The sequence below is a fragment of the Lolium rigidum genome, chromosome 2, assembly GCF_022539505.1.
Source record: "Lolium rigidum isolate FL_2022 chromosome 2, APGP_CSIRO_Lrig_0.1, whole genome shotgun sequence".
Classification (NCBI taxonomy): Eukaryota; Viridiplantae; Streptophyta; class Magnoliopsida; order Poales; family Poaceae; genus Lolium; species Lolium rigidum.
Window position 1 is genome coordinate 260,443,160 of NC_061509.1, and position 17,629 is coordinate 260,460,788.

A 17,629-nucleotide genomic window follows, 5' to 3' on the forward strand; every position below is an offset into this window, starting at 1 on the left:
ACAATTAGTGATATTATAAAATGTTTACGAAAGTATTTATATTAGTGGATCAGTTAGAACTTTTAAAAAATTCTCTATCAGGGACAAGGCATTTCTGAACCCAGGGGTGTAGAAACAAATCTAGATGTTCCAAACAACATCACATTTTCTCTTTTTTGCACAGGTCACTACATATGTCTTTTCTTGGAGATTTTTGGTGTGCAGTTAGAACACTTGTTAATGTTCTCATGGTCCAAAACTTTCAGATTTTTTCGAATTTTTTTACCTTTTTTTTTATTATTAAACCAGAGTATCTACACCCGAGTCCAGATCTGGTTTTTCGCTCTACCACCTCTATCATGGCATTGTATCTTAAGTTGTTCAATTTTCATATAATATTTTTACGGTTCGACATCTTCCAACCATTTTCCTTAAGACGGACAGGCACGGCAACACATGTCTTTATGATCTAGTAGCTCTTTGGTTTATACCATACACACGCATATTAGGGTAATCTCTCTGGCCAAACTGAAGCATAAGAATCAGTTTGCTATGGAGCCGGATGCTGAGTCAAAAGGTTGTTAAATGAAGGTCACCACTAGGATATATGAGTGTGTTTGAAGATGAGCATCAGAGCATGGAACCCGCTAATCTTTTCTTTCCTAGAAATCCTGTCTAGAAAGCTTTCAAAATGTCGGTTTGCCACCTAGGTCCGTTCACAAGTTTTGTTGATCTGGTCGGGATTACAATTCACTCAATGATGAAAACTGTATATGCCAGGGAGGTAGCACACAAGGTGGTTAAACCAACGCAAACGGATTTTATGTCAGGGAGGCATATTTTAGAGTGAGTAGTGATTCTTCATAAAACCATTCATGAGATGCATAGTAATAAGATGGACGGTATTCTTCTTAAGATTGACTTCAAAAAGGCATATAATAAGGTTAATTGGGATTTCTTGCAACAAGCTTTATGCATGAAGAGTTTTGACCCTAAGTGGTGTCAATGGGTCCAAAATTTTGGAAATCGTGGAAGTGTAGGTGTTAGAGTAAATAATGATGTTGGTCATTACTTCCAAACAAAAAGGTTATAAGACAAGGGGACCTTTTATCTTCGATTTTGTTTAACATTGTCGTTGATATGGTAGCAATAATTATTAATACAGCAAAAGAGGACGGTGAGGTTGAGGGTCTTATTCCTCATCTAGTTGAGGGTGGTGTGTCTCTTTTACAGTATGCGGATGACACTATTATTTTTATGCAACAAGATTTAGAAAAAGCTTTAAATATGAAACTTATTTTTTTTGTATGTTTGAATAACTTTCAGGACTTAAGATTAACTTTAACAAGAGCGAGATCTTTTGTTTTGGTAAAGCTAAAGAGGCCGAGGATCAATACATATATCTTTTTGGTTGTGAGATCGGTACTTTTCCTTTTAAATACCTTGGTATACCTATTCATTATCGCAAGCTGAGGAATGGTGAATGTAAGCCTATTGAGGACAGATTTGAGAGAAAATTAAGTAGTTGGATTGCGAAGCTTTTATCTTATGGAGATCGTCTAATTCTAATTAATTTAGTTTTAACAAGCTTTCCTATGTTCATGCTTTCATTTTTCGAGATTCCAGTGGGAGTACGGAAAAGGTTAGACTACTACAGATCGCGCTTCTTTTAGCAGAGCGATGGTTAAAAGAGAAAGTATAGGTTATCTAGGTGGAATACTATTTGTCGTCCAAAGGACCAGGGGGCTCGTCATTGAAGTCTTAGAGATAAAAAAATGCTTAATTACTAAGTGGCTATTTGAACTTTTAAATGGAGATGGGGTATGGCAAGATTTACTTCACAACAAATATCTTCAGGCTAAAACTTTATTGCAAGTGATAGTGAGGCCGCATGATTCTCCTTTTTGGAAAGGATTGATGAAAGTGAATGATGATTTTTTCAAGCGGGGTTATTTTAATATTGGAAATGGTAAGAATACTAGTTTTGGGAAGATAAGTGGTTGGGGAATGTCCCTTTGTCGCAGAAATACCCGTCCCTTTTCAGTATTGTTGAAAGAAAACAAGTTTCGGTCGCTGATGCTTTAGCAAATAGGCCTCTTCATGTTACGTTTCGGAGAACTCTAACGCCCAACAAGTGGGCACTTAGTTTGGTTAGAGCTAGTTGAACGCCTTATGTACATTCAGTTGACAAATGAAATTGACTCTTTTGTTTGGAGCCTTACCAATTCAGGTTCCTTTACTGTAAAATCTTTTTTATCTTAACTTACTAGATGATAATACCAAGTACTTGAGAAAATATATTTGGAAAATAAAAGTACCCTTGAAGATCAAGATCTTCATGTGGTTTCTTCACCGTAAAGCTATTCTAACCAAAGATAATCTTGTAAAAAGGAATTGGCAAGATTGCAAGAAGTGTGTTTTCTGTGACACAGATGAATCTATGAAACATTTGTTTTTTGAATGCCCTTTAGCTAAGTTTGTGTGGATATATATGACTTTTAGTTTATCCCCGCCAGCTAATATCACTAATTTTTTTGGTAATTGGTTGAGCGGCATTGCTAAGAATGATGTTGGACAGATTTGTGTGGGCGTTTGCGCTATTATTTTTGGAATCTGGAATGTGCGTAATGAAGTGGTTTTTGACAAACCAAAACCTAAACCTTTCTTGCAGGTCATTCCTATGGCTATCCATTGGATCCATATATGGTCTTATCTCTAGTCCGAGGAACAACGGGATACCATGGAGTCTAGGTGCAAGCGACTGGAGACGGACGCACATGATTTCAACAGCCGGTGTGGCTGGCGGCTTGACCGTTGAATCACGTTTTAATGTATTTTTGGCTTCTACTCCTTTGCATTTTTAGATGGTTGATCTTTGTATCGACTTTAGTTGATCTGTGAGTTGTAATAAGGATAATACTTACTGGTTATGAATAAGGAAATAAAGCAATGAATACGAAAGCAACCATATGCATCATTTTGATGCAGAGGCTGGGGTAAAACCCCCATTTCGAAAAAAATGTAAATTGTATATGCGATGATAGAAAATAAGGATATTGCTTCAGTGTACCTCCTTATGCTTAGTAATAATAAGAAATAGTAGGTTCCTAGTTATTCATTGCCCTCTGGTTAACTGAATACTATATGAAGATCCATGAATTAAAAAGCTACCTTATTCTTGGGCAATATGAACTCAATGGCAGATGTGGAAAGATCGTAAAACCACAGCTTCAATAACAACGGTTCATTTACAGACTTGTACACCATCTTTGCGGAGCACTGAGTTGATTAATTCAAAGAATCAACATTCAATAATATCATCAACAATATTGCAACTCATAATCATGGCAACCCTTGCAGGAAACAGTATGACCAGGTAACCGACCACTGAGACCTATCCCGGTGCCTCACAACTCTAAATAAACGAGCTACCAAAGACAGATGAGACTTCTCGACCATAGTATTTCTACATGTGTTTTACTGATGTGAAGTTCAGGCTCCACTCCGTGAGCTCTTTTTTATTCCAATGATCATCCCTTTTATTTCCATAGGATATGGAAGTCACGAATACTAGCTTTATCATGAGGCAGTGCGACTGATGAAAAGTGTAGACACGGACATCAAGCCATACATCATTATTTAGTACTCGAAGTCTAGTACATTATCAATTATGTAGCCTCCGTGCACTTCAATTTTGGGGCACGCACTCTCGGTCTTGCAAGATGCAAATCTTACTATCTTAGGGAGCCCGCAGCCATTTGTGACATCATGGTAGTACTAATTGTAGTGACACACTATTTGTAATACGAAAGCAGGAAATTAAGGCAACATCAGCGCGTGGACATAATGCGAGCGCAGTTCTAAACACGTTTTGTGTTGATTCTCGCAAAGTCGATTGCTGACAATACAATGGCTAAAATCAGTTGCAAAATACAATATTAGAGCATCTCTAGATAATCCAAACTCGGATATCTTGGATCTAAGGTTCTGAATATGTGTCATCCAAGATACTAGAGGCGGATAATGGCATGAAAGCCAAGTTTTGAGGGTTAGTGCTGGTGGTTCAAGACTTTGTATTGATGGTGAATTTGCTTGGTGTTTCGGGCTTCATAGCAGCGGCATGTGAGTGGAGACTTCAACACATGAAAAGTTCAATGTCATATCTTTGAGGGTGAAAATTTAAGGTTTGGCCTTAACTGGTTGTGCCTGGTAATGATCTTATTGAAAACATTGTTTTAAGAGTGGAGCCATTCTTCAGGTAAAAACATAAATTCTATGATCAGGCAACCATGTCGTTTGTGCATTATTCCTTATTGAAGACGTTACTTTTGCAGAACTTGGACTTTAAGTGTTGTCATAGTGGTGTTTGTGCTGTTGGTGTAAGGATCGACACACTATAGCATGACTTTTTCTTTTTTACGTTCTTCTTCTTTTTGTTGTTGTGTACATCCGTACTACCATTAGGGTATGGTGTCGTTGCAGAGGCTGGGTGCAATTGGTGTCTTCGCGATATCAATACATTCCATTTATCGATAAAGAAAAGAAAAAGAGTTCGCCGGAGTTTCTTAGCGGAATATTTTCCAAGGCATTAGTTCCGTTAATAAACATAATTTGCATAACATTAGTACTAAGTAACTACAATCTAGACGTAGATTAGCATAAACCCAGATCTAAACCTAACCCTAAGAGAATGTGGTCACCGGTGACCAAACCCCTCAAATCTATCAGATACTTTCATTTTTTTCTATGCCCCAAATACATGATATTTTCAAGTTGAGATTTTACAGGTTGGTACAACACATCATAGCCTACACCCACCATTTTTTCAGATTATTCTGAACCTTTGAATTGTCGTTTTTGAATTTTCAAAAAAAAGTTTACATGGAGCCCGGGTTCCAAAAGCAATTTTCATAAAAAAAATGAATTTTCAAAGGGGGGCTAGTCCCCACCTAAATATGTTTCATTCAATGTTGCCTATGAGGCTTTACAATCTCTACAAGATAGATTCAAAGCAACCAGAGTTCAAGAGGGGTTACATGAGGAGAAATAAATGGAAAAACACGCACGCACACACACACACCAACAACGCACAAAAGCTGAGAGAGAAAAGGGTTCACTTCGAGAATTCTCGGAGACATTTGACTGATGAGAAAACCCATCACGATACAAGCACAACGATCACAAGGAAGAACCTGTTGAACATGACAGCGGGAGTGACAACCCAACTCGAGGCATCACTTGAGTAATCGAACGACCTTGGTCAATCAAGACTCAGCCGCGACACTGCACCGTCGACATAGTCGAAAGACAACGTGCATCCGAGAAAACACTTGTGTCAAGGGTGTGGCCGAAAGATCACACACGACCAAGGCGACGCTCCCTGCTTGCCACCTGGTAGCGCTGCCACTAATCAAGCATTTTCATTGCCGCTGATCATCCATCAGCAGCAGACAATACAACATATAAAATTTAAAAAGTGAACTGCCTTAGCAACTATAGAACTAACCTACTCCACGGCAGTAATAGCATCTCTCTGAATTTAAATTTTAGAAGAACAAACAAAGTACCAGGTAGTGCAGCTAAACCATGAGATAGAAGCTGTACACCACGGCAGAAGGACAGAAACCAAAGTTCAGCTACATCTGAAATCATGTAAATTTGAACCTGAGGCTTACACGGTAGGATGATAGAAAACATTAAACAACACAAGTGCATAACCAAGCTGCTTTTACCAGGACTATCCCATTTCCAAACTTGTATGCTCCAGCAGGAAGAATACTGAAGGCGCAGCAATATGGCAGCAATCCCGTTCCCCTCGATCGTATTCATCTCCTGCAGGCCAAATTAGCCTCATCCATGAGTCCAACCGTTGAATACGAAGGAACTGAAGTTATAGGAGTGTTACATTATGGGGAGTCAGAGAGGCGGGAGTCGCCGTGCTGCTTCGGCAACTCTGGATTGGTACACTGAACATTGGACTTTTGAAGACAAATTCTGATGAGGGTCCTTGTCCGCCAGAGAGGCGGGAGTCGTCGTGGCTGCTTCGGCTAAGGCGAGCTCGCTGCGCCGCCGACCCGCCGGCTACCACCTACAAATCATCGTCCAGCTTCCGGCGCGTGGGATCTCGTCGTGCAGCTTCCAGCGGGAGGTCGCCGCGCTGCCTCCAACGAGAGGTAGGTCGCCTCGCCGGTGCGGACGAGGGTTAGGTCGCTGCACCGCCGCCAAAGAGGAGGACCTTGCCTGGGATTTATGGGGGTATTTTCGTATTTTTCGTCGCTGATATTCTGTGGCACGGAACCTAGCAATTTATCCGCGTTCGCTCCGCGTCCATCGTCTCATCGGCGCGGAATCCCGATACCTCTCACTCCCAAAAGTCCAGAAGACCATTACTTGAAGCATAATCACTAATTGAATTTCACTCGATGGTTGAGTCTGGATATGTCTCCATTATCGAATTATATATTGCCTCTCCTATGATTCACTTCCTTCTCATGGCTGTGGCTCTGGGGTCCAATTTATAAGCAGTAGAATAGTGAACACATTGGCTTCTCTCAGTTTTTTACCTAAAAAAGTATCTTTGCTATGCTTTATTATTTATACGGGCAGTAGTTTTCTGAAAAGGGGTTTGCTGCGCCTTTGCATCAATCCATGCATATGTCTTTTTTTTCATTATTAAAAACAGTATAGAAGTATTGCAGCTTATTGTGACTCATATAGGTCACACAATGTCTCAACATAGAGTTAGTCATATGTATACAAGTTTTACAATGATTGGTGATTTTAGGAATCATGCAATCAGTTTAATCCAACAGTACGGATATTATTAGTAGAAAAGTACACATAAATAGGTACCGGAAAGTACCAGAAATTACTAATTTATTTTATTTACTAAAAAGGTAAATATGTCATTTTACATCCATTGGTCCCACATGTCTGGCTTTCTCCTGAGTCGACTCTTTCTTATCTTACTCTCTCCCCCAAATCGGACACATTCGCTTAGGTCCACCAAGTCGTCGTCTATGGAAGCGCCGTTGCGGATGCGGGTCATGCTATCCTGGCGTCCTCCTCCTCCGCGGTAAAGGGACATTGTTGTTCGGCTGGGAGGGGCATCCACTCGGGTGAGGCAGTGGCGAAAAGCAGGAACAATGCACCAATACGACGAGGACCTCGTGCACAAGAAGTTGCACGAACTTTGCATTCGCCTCCAAGCAGGCTCTCTTAGGGACATCGTCTTCTACATGCGCGGTAGCATGTGCAACCCAGAGCTCCACAAGTGAGGGCTGCAGGTATCACACGGTTCAGTCAAGTTACGTGTAGAAGATAAACTGGCATGCCTTTCGTACATCTACCTTGCTACAAAGTAGAGGTGCTTCATTTGGAACGAGCTTGTCATCTGATGCAACCACGACTCCTTACTAGTTATTTTATTCCTTTTAAATAAATCTACTAATTTGCTCTCATACTCTTGTATGAAACAGCGATCAAAGATCTGAAGTTTCCTTAACCGCGTCTTCACTTAGATGATGTATAATGTTCTCTTGAATGTGCCACACACACAACCTATGAACCATGTCAGACCATACCACCCTGATTGCTCTCTGCATTGATCCTATATACCGCCCACCTGGGACCTATCGAGGGGAGGGAAGTGGAAGGTTGACGTGAGGTGAACGGTTTGATCCCTCACCTTTGCTCACACACTACCTGCTTAGAGCCGAACTCTAACAAGTTTCTATCGCCAAGATTTTAAATCATGGCATGTGTCTCCTTTTTTCTTTCTTTAGAGTTTTCTATATGCACAATTTCTCCATGTTTCGACGAGAATTTCTCGACTTTCCATATATAGAAAGAGATATGCTTATGGGCCATTGCTTCAGAAAAGGTCTGCAACATCCACTCGTATGCCTATGTCTCCCCTGTTTCGTGAGCAATAATACCACATCCAAAAATAACAATGTTGAGGTGGTGATTCAGCCCAACAAACGGCACAAAGGGAAGATTGTACTTATTAGTCATGTACGTGTTATCAGAAATAACAACATCGCCAAAATCCCACTCGACATAGCTTTTCCGCACACTAAAACCTTTCTCAAGAGCATAGTTGTTATAGAAGTCGAATATGTCATCCTCACTTGCAACCATCTTCTTGATGATATCATAGTAATCATCCACAGACTCATCGTCCATGTCTCAATCAAAAAACAATTTGTGTTAACCGAAAACAGAAATAAGAATTAAACACAAATTAGGAAAATTTGTTTTCATATCTTGAAGTTCAGAAAGCATCTACATTAAGGGCAAACATTTTATTTCCTATGTCCACTTATAAAACAGCAAACATTTTCTTTTCCATGTCCAAAAAATTTTGTGTACACAGACTAATCATCACCTTCGGATCTACCGAGCTTGATCAAATCGAACGGTATGTCGTATCATCAAATGGTTTAGATCTACCGGCGTCTGCTTCGTTTTTATGTCTATAAAACCATCGCTTTAGGATCCCTCGAGGCCACCATCATGTTCCTGGAATCACGCCTAGGCACATCTTCCATACCTGATATTTGTCCCACTGGCCTTCGGTATATATCTGACATCGACTAGACGCTAGGTCACCGCCCATGCCACCATCTCCTCACCGTGGCCTCTAGCCTCCATCGTTGTCACCTCCTCTCCGACTCTCCGATCTACCGCCGGCTCACCCACATGAAACTATTTGAAGCTGCAGCACCTCACTGCCCACACGAAAATATTTGAAGCTGCAAGTTTGCGTCTTCTGGACCTCCTCGTCGCACAATTTTTTGGCAGGTGCTTTTGGTTGTAGGCTTGATTTCTCATTGTAGCAACAAGGCTTATATATGTGGCGACTTCGTCAATCTCTCCCCGGATTAAATTCTTGGGTTCAGTTTTTGGAGGTGCTCATAGGGGTACGGTGTGCGTACGTGCATTCATATGTGTGAGTGTATGTACGTATTTACGAGTCTCTTCGCCTGTACTGTCTTTCGCAAAAAATAAAGATGACAGATGCGCATACTAAATTTGTGATAGGTGATCTACTACAATCTGTTTCAAGTTACCATTATCTTAATGCGAGAGATTCATCGAAACAATCTTTCTTTATTTATTGTCAAGGGCATGAGCAGGTCTGCTTCAGTATACAACTTTTCTTTTTGAAGCGAGACATCACACAATTGAGAAGCTAAAGATATTTGACGGAAGATTAATTCGTGAGCAAAAAATATTTCTCAACTCGGTTATTGGCTAACTGCAGCGTGTGTGGTGAGGTTGTACAATGAATTTGTATCAGGCAATGATGAAGGAGGGCTGAAGCAAGCACACAAATTCAGAAATTGCGGTAACTAGAAGGTTCTGCTGCAAGGACTGATCTTTTCAGAGTGAACTCATGCAATTTCTTCTTTATATCCTTTATATCCTTCACAATTACAATGTACTTGAAGGAACAAATACTTTGATCTATCGACAAACCATACATAACATAGGTTAGTCTTCTTCCGAGCTCTTATTTCGTAGTTTCTTCATAGCAAGGTTTAAGTGAAGTATTCTGCAAATAAATATACTTTCCGCTTCTATGAACTTTAAATCTGGTATTGATGAGTAGATGGGGTCGTGTGTTGCACGTGCCCGTTTACTAGTGCAATAACAAGATTACAAGTTCAATAAATCATATTTTTCTAAGCAAATGCACATAAACATGGCACCACAAAATAAGAAAGCTATTTCAAAAACATGGGCTTCTGATCAAATTATGTTGTTGTTACAAAAATGAGTAATGATCAAGGGTGCATAGTTTATTTATATGTGTTCTGCTTATGTGAAGTTCAAGCTCCACTCTCTTACCTCTCTAAGTGCATTTGTCTATGGTCACCCCTTTTATTTCCATCTTTTTTTTATTTCCATCTATGGTTCTGAAGTCACATGTGCTAGCTTTATCATGAGATAGGCACGGGACATCAATCATTTATAATTGTTGAGTACTTAAATTTTAGTACATACTCAACTGCGTAACCACTCATGCCCTTTATATTATAGGCCTCACACTATGGGCGCACACTTGCAAGAATAGCTGAGGGAGAAGTGGGACTACGATTTTGTCCCACATTGCTAGTCTTAGTTTAGTGTGAGTTGGACTCGAAACCCAAATGGAGTCCGAGCTACATGGGTCATGTTTTTATCCAAAATAGGAATTCATGGTTTCAAAAAATCATGTCTTTTTCTTCTAGATGTAGCCAATGATACATTCTACCAACATGCAAAATCTCAAGGTGAAACAAAATGTATTGTGGGAAAAAGTGAAAAAAAATCCGAAAACTGTTGGAGGTTCGAAAATATGCAATTCGATTACTTTAGATCCACAATTTTGTCAATTTCGTATGGCCAAAAATACAGAGTCTTTTGCATTGTTTATTTACACACTGGGAGAATACATCAGTCACATATAGGTGATTTTTTCCATAATTTTTTTTTAACTATGAAGGTCTATTTTAATTTATTTTAAAAACGGTTCCATGGAGCGTGAGCTCCAAAACACCACACTCGAGTTAGGCTTGCTTATAGGGAAGGCTATTCTACAGTTCTACCACTTGTATGAGCATGAGAAGAGGATGCCTACATGTGTTCTCCTCCTCCGCCACCCGCCTCATCATGACCCTCGTGTCATGTTTCGTGAATGAGCCAACCTAGAACCTATGCCAAGTGTACAATTTTTGCACTGGTGGAAGACGAAACTGAATGGTCTCGACACGCAATAGTGGGAGACGAACCGAAGGGTCTATCATTATCTTGAATCTCTTGCCTCCTACCATATTTATATAAGATGTCGATCATCATCTCTTTAACTCACGCCACAACAACACATGAGACTACCACCCGGTTCTAGAGCTTTGCGTAGCCACTCAGGTCTTTCCCAACCCATCTTGTGGCGTGCACAAACCATAGCCGCTCGAATTTGTCGTTCTAACGGGATCTCGTTGGCGGTGGCCCTTCGCGATCCTAGAGGCAGTGCCCTAAATAGAGGAAGTTTGGGGGCGGGGGGTGATGCGTGAGAACTATATTTTCCATAGAATTTAATTTGTATTGTCCGCATGACCGAATGCACCATCAAACCAGTCATTGAGATGATAAATGACTGCCGTATCTCACCATTTTAGTAATCTATAACACAATAATGATTTTTTTTCATTACAGGAAAGTGATGGGTCTTGTGGGATTTCTTCACTTTTAAAGAAACATATGACGTGTTATATATTGATATTGATAAAATAGTATCCATTACTATAGAGCTAAATTAACCCATCACCTTATCACATGTGCATGTAGCTCTTTGGTTTATACGGAGCCGTACATAGTACACACACATTAGGGTAACCCAGATGCTAAAAAGTGCTTGGAGGCCGGTTGACAGATTTCAGCCTCTGTTTTCTGGCCGTGCGATGCTCCTGGGATGCGCTCGATGGGCAATTGCCTTGTCGCTAGTAGACGTTGTTTCGCCGCTGCGCTGCTCTATCTCTCTCGCTCTGTCCATTCCCCATTCCCCATCCCCCCGATTGGCTAGGGTTTTCTCCGTCCAATTTCTCTGGCGATTTCCTGGTCAATGGAGGACTGGAGGTAGTTCGGGGGTGAGATTTGCTGTCCTCGGCGGTGGATAGAGCGCGCCTGCGGGAGAGGGTCGTGCTCGTCGGTGGAGCCGTGGAGGTGCGAGCCTCCTGCGGGAGGAGTGACGTGCTCGTCGGTGAAGGGACGCCTTGTTGTGGTGTGGGAGCGAGCAGCGCGGTAGTGCGGGGCTTAACTCGATGAGCAGGGCGCGCGTCGAAAGAAATCGAGCCGCGCGGAAGTGCGGTGAGATCTACGGCGCCGAGCATGAAGCGCACCACATGGCGCCGATTTCGTCGGCGTCGGGCGAGCCTCGCAGGATGCCTGGATGCTTGGTGACGAACAATCGTGAAAGAGATGGCTACTTTGACTACGCGAGGTTATCATCAAGCTCAAATTTCAGTTCTATTTTGCGTGATTTCTTTGTTGCACTTGCGGGAATTATGGCCATGTTGGTGCTTAGGACGTGGGGGGTTCGCCTTGCTGTTCCGCCCCCTGCTGGATGTATGGTTATAAAGCTTTTCTGTGTATGGCTGACAATAGTTATAGATCGCTATATGGTTAGTTCATTGCTGAGAATGGTGTCGGTACTACAGGCATTGTGCTACATGACCATCTTAGCCAAATAATTGTAGCAGCTCGAAACATTCTGTCTCAGCAGTGATGAAGAATCGGAAGCGCTTGCCTTCATTGGACGAACTGTCCAATAATTTTTGAGTCTGGCTGTATCTCTGAAGTCCAAAATTTGCAACTGGAATTTTTTTTCCTTATCCCACCTAAGGAGCATTTACTCAGATTTTGCTTCCTTCCGCTGCTTTTCTTCAGAACTGGAAGTGTGCTGTTACTAGAAGAGCTCAAAATTCTGCTGCTAATGAGTATACTGCCTGCGTGCGGCTGTTAGGTGTCGGATCAATCTGGAACAATTTCTTCCCAGATCGTGTAGCCAAAGCCTTGACTTTAGATTGTAAGGGAACATCTTATGATGTATGAATGATGCTCTTTATCCCTTGATTTTTTTTTGGTTTGGGATGGCTCAGTTTGGATTTCAAATTAGTCCCAGCCTTATTTCTTGGGTATTGTACCTGAGTTTCTGACAGAGTTTTGGTTTGTGCTGGCGACAAATTAATCCTGAATAACTTAAAATCATGAAGATCAGTGTGCAACTTAACAGATTTTTTGGTTTGGGCTAGCGACAAATTAATTCCCATTGTGCTTCTGACAGCACGATTATTATACCTGAGTTTTTTGGTAGATTTTTACCTTGATTTTTTTGCAGTATTGTAGGTTCCTTGGGAACTTGGACCTTCTTTTTTTACTATGATGCCAGCTTCATAGTGATGAAATATAAAGTGATTCATAGTGTACCGTATGGCAGAGAGGAATTTCCATAGTGTACCATATATGTTTGTTGGACTGGGATGTTTGTTTGTTAAGCATGACTATGGTTACTTAATTCATCTTAGCTGTTCTCTGGCACCATGTGTTTAGTTGGTCCATAAGCTGGTTAAGTTTTACTCTAGCTCCATGATTTTAAGATACACACTGATTTTTAGTAAGTTGTTTTTGTCCATGAATTATGCATAAGTTGTCCATTATTCTTGTTTTAAAATAAGTTGTCTTATCATTATGAATAAGTTGACTACAGGGGTAATTAAGTTGGCTGGTGGTTCTTATTTAAGTAGCTTTTTAATTATTTCTTGCCATGAATCATGAAGTTGTCCTTTATTAATGTTTCAAATAAGTTGTTTTATCATTATGATTAAGTTGAATACCAGGAGTAATTAAGTTGACTACCAGTAGTGATTAAGTTGGATGGTGGTTCATGTTTAAGTTGCTTTTTGATTTTCCATGCCATGAATCATCCCAAAAGTTGCCCATTATTCATGTTTCAAATAAGTTGTTATATCATTATGATTGAGTTGTCTACAAGGAGTAATTAAGTTGGCCATCAGTTTTATACATGCCATGAATAATGTGATGTGTTGCCCATTATTCATGTTTGAAATAAGTTGTTATGTCATTATGATTAAGTTGTCTACCAGGAGTAATTAAGTTTGCCAGCAGTTCTTGTTTAAGTTGCTTTTTGGTTTATCCATGCCATGAATCATGCGATGTGTTGCCAATTATTCATGTTTCAAATAATTTGTTCTGTCATTATGATTAATTTTTCTACTAGGAGTAATTAAGTTGGCCAGTAGTTCTGGGAGTGGTGTTTTGGCACATGAGAGCATATGCTCCCTTTATTTTGAAATGTATGTTACACATGTTTTAAAATTTCAAAAAAGTTGAAACGAAAACTTGGTACGTACATATTCACATGTTACACGCTCACAAAGTCATTTCATGAAAAATCGACTTGCCGTGTGGCTTGTGTAAAAAAGAAAAAATTCAATGCTTAAAATAAGTCTTTTCGGAAGATAAATTTTCTCTTTTTACATAGACCACAAAAAATATTGATACCTCGCGAAACTTGACAAACACACGTATATTATGGAGATGTACATGTAGAATTTTTTGTCAAAATTTTTCGACAGTTCGAAACATAATTTTTTGGTATAGGGAGCATATGCACCCGGGAGCCGAATTGAATTTCCGAGTAGTTCTTGTTTAAGTTGTTTTTTTCTTAAAATTTATCCGTGTCATGAATCATCCGATGCGTTGCCCATTATTCATGTGTCAAATAAGTTGTTATGTCATTATGATTAAGTTGTCTACCAGGAGTAATTAAGTTGGCCAACCGTTCTTGTTTGAGTTGCTTTTGTATTTATCCATGCCATAAATCATGCTACGCATTGCCCATTATTCATGTTTCAAATAAACTGTTCTGTCATTATGATTAACATACCACGAGTAATTAAGTTGGTCAGCTGTTATTGTTTAAGTTGATTTTTTCTTTATCCATGCCATGAACCATGCCATGAGTTGGCCCAATAACACTAGACCTACGGACTGAGTAGCCTACAAAAACTCTACGGAATGACGTGCGGTGAATTTTTTTCTTTTTGAGATGGACGTGCGGTGAATTGGTTGGCTGGGTTGTTTTTTCCTCCCTGGAAAATCGGAGCACATTCTAGTTTTCTACATTGCCTACAGTGCCACGTCTGATTCCGTAAGCAAATTCTGTAAAACTTATCCGTACGTGTAGTGTTACTCGAGTTGGCCGGTATCTATGTCCTAAATAAGTTGTTTTGTCATATGACAAAGTTGTCCAGTCGGAGTAATTAAGTTGGCTTCTGAAAATGATTAAGTTGGTTACAAGACCGTGCATTTTTTGGCTTCCTAAAGTAAGTACCCTTGTTGTAATACCATGCTTAAGTTTGGTTTTGTACAAAATATCTAGTTTGTTCTGGAAACAAAATATGTCACCTCCCACTTTCTATTATTAAGCTTGACGAACATTCTAGCTGGGCATTTTGTTTGCTTGATGCTTTCTCTCTTGCATCTAACGCCAAACTTGCTAGAAGTATTCTGGTTGCATGGACCAGCTTCTTCGCCTTACTCATTCTCATCATCAAGATGAACAGGGGTAATATCTTCGGTAACAGTCATTCTCTCTTGTTGCAATTCTTCTTCCGTCTTCGGTGCACAATACTTGTTACAGACAAACTGATGTTTTGTATGTGCTTTCCTTTTTGATGTATTATTCTTGATAATGAACCCCACTTTGAGAGTGTACTTTTGATATCATGCTTAAGTTGGTTTCTGAAAGTAATTGAGGTGTTTTGATAATTATACCTAAGTTGGCTCCTGAAAGTAATCAAGTTGTTTTGATACCATGCTTAAGTTGGATTCTGAGATTTGTTTTCATAATTATGCCTAAGTTAGCTTCTGAAAGTAATCGAGTTGTTTTGATACCATGCTTAAGTTGACTTGTGAAAGTAATTGAGTTGTTTTGATGATTATACCAAGTTGGCTTCCGAAAGTAATCAAGTTGTTTTGATACCATGCTTAAGTTGATTTCTGAAAGTAATTGAGTTGCTTTGATAATTATGTCTAAGTTGATGCTTCTTGGCTGTAAAGAAGTGTGTTCCTTTCCTGCTGTCCCAACTTTGTTACCAACTGTGGTTTCAACACAAGATCTTAATGTTGAACTGCTTCATGGTCATGCAGCACTAGGTCTTGAGATTCACCTACAACTGCATCAGGGATAGCTTGAGTGCAAAAATAGCGGCTCCACATCGTTCATATCGACAACATCTTCAATAGGGGAACATCCAAACCTGACATCTGATGAATCACAAATGTGAGTTTGGTTACTTACTTATTTTTTTAACAATCCATTCCCATGCAAGCTCCAAATAAATGATAAGCAACTTCCATTTATCGTGGAGAACCCAAACAAATCAATACTGTACTTATATTTTGCAATTGTTTTCAGACAAACTAGTTTGCGGGAGGCGTGGCAGCATGATCAAGGAAGGTAAAATGGTATCCCTGCAACGACGCTACAGCATTATGCACGAAGATAGATATGACAGATGCATAGTGTTCACAAATTACTACTGGCCAAAACTCTACAGTCTTTTAGAGAACATATCTTCGAACTTGTAGCTTGGACAATTGGGCTTTGTTTGCTTTGTCCAGACCGAGCCGAGGCTTGGTAGCTCTATAGGACAGCTGGGGTAGTTGGTTCGTACGCGTAATAAAGAGGGTAAGAAATCAAGCGATTTCCGCGCGCTGCCAGAACTTGCCTTTTCTGGACGTGGGAAAACAGTCGGGAATTCTTTTCCTCTTTTGGGGTGAGGGCAGGTTTGGACTAACCAGCCCCCGGAGGCTGCCTAGTCGGGTCCGTAGGGTAATATCTCCGACTGCACATAACCGAACTGAAACTGAAAACCGAACCAGAAAAAACCTAACCGAAACCGAATTTCAGTTTTTATGGTTTTATGGTTAGGTTGAAGTTAGCAAAAGTGCTAACCATACACAACTCGGTTAATTCGGTAAAAACCAGAAAAACCACGGTTAACCGAAGAAAACCGAACATCCTAGCCAACATCGAATTTTACTTTACAGGCCCATACTTATTTAACGTAGAACGTTTATAATTGTTCACAAGTGCATAATAGACAAGAGACCAGCATAGTGTGGTGGCTTGCATGTGCTATTTTACATAAATGCTTCATAGGTCGTGAGTTCAAGTACATATTGGACATCATATTTTTCAATTTTTTCACATTTTCATTATTTAAAGTCTGTAATGTGCAGCATTTTTTTATATTTGGCTGCATTCTCATTATTTCAAATCTCTAATGTGCAACGTTTTTTAAATTTGGCCGTATTTTCATTATTTATCATTTCTCTATCTCCTGTAACATAATCAGTGTGGACTTTAAAAAATAGAAACGAAATATATGTCCATAAAAAATAGTTGTTATTCAAAAATTCGCGTCAACTTTCGTTAATTTGGTTATTACCGAAACCGAACCGAGTTAATATGGTTATTACCGAAACCGAACCGTATTTTTATACGAAACCGTATTTACCGAAGTATTGAAACTGTATTTACTGAAAAACCGTATTTACCGAACCGAATTAACCATATTAACCGAACGCGCAGCACGAGTAATATCCCTCTGACCAAAATGAAACATAAGAATTAATTTTCCATGGAGCCGGTTACTGAATCTGAAGGTTGTTACTACTAGGATGTATATGGATGCATTTGATGATGAGCATCAGAGCATGAAACCCACTGATATTTTCCTTCCTAGTACTAATCATGTAGTGAAATACGCTCAAAATGTTGGCTCGTCACCCGGACCGTTCAGAAGTTCAATGGATCAGGTAGGGATTACAATTAGCGCAATGCTGAAAACTGTATAAGCAATGGAAAATCAGGATCCCTCAGTGTTACCTGCTGAGTAATAATAAGAAAGTAGGCTCCTAGTTATTCATCTCCCTCTAGCTAACTGAAGACTATATGAACATCCATGAATAAAGAAGCTACCTGGTTCTTGACCAATATGAACTCAACGGCAGATATGAGGAGCATGTAAAACCACAGAATCACCAACAAAGGTTCACCTACAGGCTTGCACAGCTA

General features: G+C 39.9%; 2 long non-coding RNA genes across 2 annotated transcripts; one reads left to right on the plus strand and one right to left on the minus strand.

Moving 5' to 3' along the window:
* Nucleotides 1–5,001: 5,001 nt before the first annotated feature.
* On the minus strand, nt 5,002–6,094 carry LOC124688648. The gene is made up of 3 exons (XR_006998590.1): nt 5,885–6,094; nt 5,712–5,811; nt 5,002–5,621 (listed from the first exon to the last, which is right to left on the minus strand). It is a non-coding gene; the product is annotated as an uncharacterized LOC124688648 (long non-coding RNA).
* Nucleotides 6,095–11,479: 5,385 nt separating this feature from the next.
* On the plus strand, nt 11,480–16,269 carry LOC124693338. Its single transcript, XR_006999988.1, has 2 exons — nt 11,480–15,829; nt 15,965–16,269. It is a non-coding gene; the product is annotated as an uncharacterized LOC124693338 (long non-coding RNA).
* The last annotated feature ends 1,360 nt before the right edge of the window (nt 16,270–17,629 follow it).